General features: G+C 36.2%; 1 protein-coding gene across 1 annotated transcript in view; it reads left to right on the top strand.

The window, feature by feature from the left end:
• The window catches only part of MMS22L (MMS22 like, DNA repair protein), a 133,493-nt gene that overhangs the window by 52,335 nt on the left and 77,389 nt on the right, over positions 1-3,769 (top strand). The gene's annotated exons all lie outside the window — the stretch shown is intronic.

Below are 3,769 nucleotides of genomic sequence, written 5' to 3'. Positions count from 1 at the left end.
CATCTTAGATGTTCACTTGCAAGCTTTTAAGACCCCAGATGCCACTCACCAAAGTAGGATGCAGAACATTTTCTTAATAAGCTTTGTTATGTCAATAGACCTAGATGTCCCCTGAAAGCATGGTCCCCAGACCCCTACCCCTGCTAGTCTGTCCCTCAAAGTGTTTGATTGTATTCAGGAAACTTCTTAGCTTTGGTTTAGTTCAGTTGTGCTGACTTCCCCTGTAGTGTGTGCTGTCCTTCCCTTCGCCTGAGATAATTCTTATCTACTATCTAGTTAGTAAATAACCCTCCCTCTCCCTCCCCACCCTCCTAAGCATCAAAGAATATTTTCTTCTGTGTTTAAACCTTTTCTTGAGTTCTTATAATAGTGGTCTTATACAGTATTTGTCCTTCTAGCAGCTGAACTCTTAACCACTGTGCCACAAGGGCTGGCATATAGTATATGTTCAATAAATGTTAGATGCTACTATTATTATCACTATTTTTTTCAGAAAAGCCCATACTATAAACAATTCTTTGTACTAAATCTTATGCTAGATGACCTCAGTGGAATTGTGTGTGTGTGTGCTTGTGTGTTTGGACTTTTCTTTGACTATTCTTAACCCAGTGCTAACAGAGTAACTCTAATACAGTGACTGTTCAGTAAATGTTTTTAAGGTAGTAATGGAATCAGATTCTTTAATACCAAAGTCAGGATTGTAGGGAACATGAACATTGCCTCATTTAATAGACCTGTTAAGAATTATGATTCTCTGTTACTAAGATGGTAAGGAGTTGATATACGAAGAAAAAAAAGTAATTTTTTTAACGTAGGAATATGATGTGCATGTATGTCCTTCCTTTCCCTCTATACCCAGTTGATTGAGAGTTTTGGGTTTGTTTTTTATGTCTACTTTGGGGTTCTCTTTTATCATCCTGTATTGTTCTCACTGCCATTATCTCCATTTACAAACTAACCATTATTAATGCTTTCCTAATCTCTCTGCCTCCAATGCCTTTTCTTCTCAGACCATCTCTTTTTTCATAATAGCTGTATTGAGATATCATTCAAATATCATATAATTCAGCAGTTAACCAGTTTTATTGAGATGTAATTCACATACCATACAATTTAGTATATTCCCAGAATTGTACAAACATCACCACAATCTGTTTTAGGACATTCCATCACCCCCTTACTGTCACTCCCTATTCCCCTTACCCCTTCCCCTACTCCCAGCCTTAGGCAACCACTAATACACTTTCTGTATAGATTTAACTATTCTGGACATTTCATATAAATAGAATCATGCACCCGGTTATCTTTGTAGCTGGATTCTTTCAGTAGCATAGTGATTTTGAAGTTTATCCATGTTGTAACATGTATCATTTGTAGCATTGTATAGATACGCAACATTCTGTTTATTCATTCATTAGTTAATGGACATTTGGGTTATTTGTATTTTTTGGTTTTTATGAATAATGCTGCTGTAAATATTCATGTGTAAGTTTTTGTGTTGGCTTATGTTTTCATTTATCTTGAGTATATACCTCGGAGTAGAGTTGTTGGGTCATGTGGTAACTCTATGTTTAACCTTTTGAGGAACTGTCAAACTGTTTCCAAAGCGGCTGCGCCATTTTACATTCCCACAAGCAGTGTATGAGAGTTCTAGTTTGTCTACATCCTCACCAATACTTGTTATTAAAATGTCTTTGATTATAGCAGTCCTAGTGGGTGTGAAGGGGTATCTTGTTTTTTTGATTTGCAGTTCCCTAATGGCTCATCTTTTCATGTTTCTTGGCCATTTGTATATCTTTGGAGAAAGGGTATTCAAGTCCTTTGCCCATTTTTAAGTTGAGTTATTTGACTTTAAGTTGTAAGAGTTCTTCATATATTCTAGATACAAGTCCTTTATAAGATATTATATACTTGCAAATATTTCTCCCATTCTGTAGGTAGTCTTTTCGCTTTCTTAATGTTGTCCTTTTCACCAAAAAATTTTTTAATTTTGATTAAATTCATCTGTTTTTTATTTTGTGTGCTCATCTCATACTCTTGCGACATTTATTTTCTTGGAGAAGAAGTATTTTAACACTTTTAGTGCTGTCTCAATGGGCACAGAAAACATTCAGATTTCTTCTCTTGATCTTCAAAACCATATGGTTTTATCTACCTTTGCAACCTTTCCTTATGATTCCTCTTTATTTCAGTTAGATTGAACTACTAGTTCTTAGGAATCCCCAAATCCTTCTTATGTTTTTTTATATTTTCCTATCAAAACTAGTTGAAAGTTCAGGCCAAAGCATGGCCAGGACAGTAGAGCCAGACCTGAAGGACTGAATAAACTGAAGTCCTCTGAGAACCAGTGATTAGAGAAGTGTTAAATCTAGGAAATGAAAGTAATTGTCAGAATTGGAAGTCAGAAATGGTCAGTGCTGATCACAGTAGGCACAGAGGTGGGGTGGCAGAGTAGAGAAAAAGAAACAAAAGACGGGAGTCAAGAAACTATTAAAGGGACTTGGGGGAAGGGGAAGGAAGTTACAATTCATTACTAAGTAGATGAAAGTTGGGGTTGGAATCAGAGAGCATGGTTTGTGGAAAGAGCTGGTGTTCCAGTCAGTAGACTTGTGTGCACAGCTATAGCTGTCTTTTCTTCACCTGTACATTTGAAGTTGTGCCCTAATGCTGTCTGATAGTCCTAATGTCGCAGTATAGTATCAAAAGCAGGAGCTTTAGAGTCAGTAAATTTGAGTCTCCCTTCCTCCATTTACAACTAACCATTTCTAAGCTTAGCTGCATCTTTATAAAATAATAGCTAGGTCATAGGAGTTTTGTGAACACTTATTTAGATCTCTGCTGTACAGTAGGGTAGCCACTGCCTACATGTAGTAATTTAAATTTAAATTAATTAAAATAAAATAAGAAATTCAATTATTTCATCACACTAGCTATACAGCAAGTGCTCCATAACCACATGTGGTTAGTGGCTGCCATAATCAACAGCAGAAAGATTTCTTGGACAGCACTGGCTCAGGTGATGCATCTATCCAGAATATAGACCATAGTAAATTTTTAGTACATATTGATTTTATGTTTTTCTTTTCTTCATTTTTATGTGATCAATATTACCCATTGTTCCAGGCTTCTCTGAAATCTAAGCTTGTCCATTTTTCCAAATCTTGAATAATCTCCCTTCTGTTTGAATTTAACACTTTCTAACTCTCTAATGCCTTTTACTGCTCTCTACTTTGTGTTGTAATTATTTTTACAGAGGATGAATATCCATGCAACAAATTATTCAACAAGTTCAACTAGTATTTTTATTGAGTGCCTACTAGGAGCCACAGGCATTATAATAAGTACTTGGGACACATCAGTGATCAGGTCAGACAAAGCATACGTGGTATGTGCTCACAAATTTATTACATGAAAGATAGACCAAAAAACTGGAGAGAAAGGAGAAAGAAACTTAGGTGTTTGTTTAAAACATCACCATTTTCTACCTTTTTATATTTTACTTTTTTAACTACTAAGCATTACTTGTCCCTGAATTTTACCTACTTATCAACAATTCTTGCCAGTATCCATGTAAAAATAGACAACAGTATCTGGGCAGTCAGGATGTGCATGTTATGCATAATCTGAATTTCACCTTTGTGTTTATTGCCTGCAAAGTGTTCGGCTGCTATCCAAAAGGCCAGCAGTTCGAATCCACCAGCTACTCCTTGGAAACCTTATGGGGCAGCTCTACTCTGTCCTATAGGGTCGCTGTGAGTCGGAATTGACT

This window comes from Trichechus manatus, unplaced genomic scaffold (genome assembly GCF_000243295.1).
Source record: "Trichechus manatus latirostris isolate Lorelei unplaced genomic scaffold, TriManLat1.0 scaffold00017, whole genome shotgun sequence".
NCBI classification, from domain to species: domain Eukaryota; kingdom Metazoa; phylum Chordata; class Mammalia; order Sirenia; family Trichechidae; genus Trichechus; species Trichechus manatus.
Note: the sequence above shows the minus strand (reverse complement) of the source record. Positions and strands in the feature narration are given on the sequence as shown.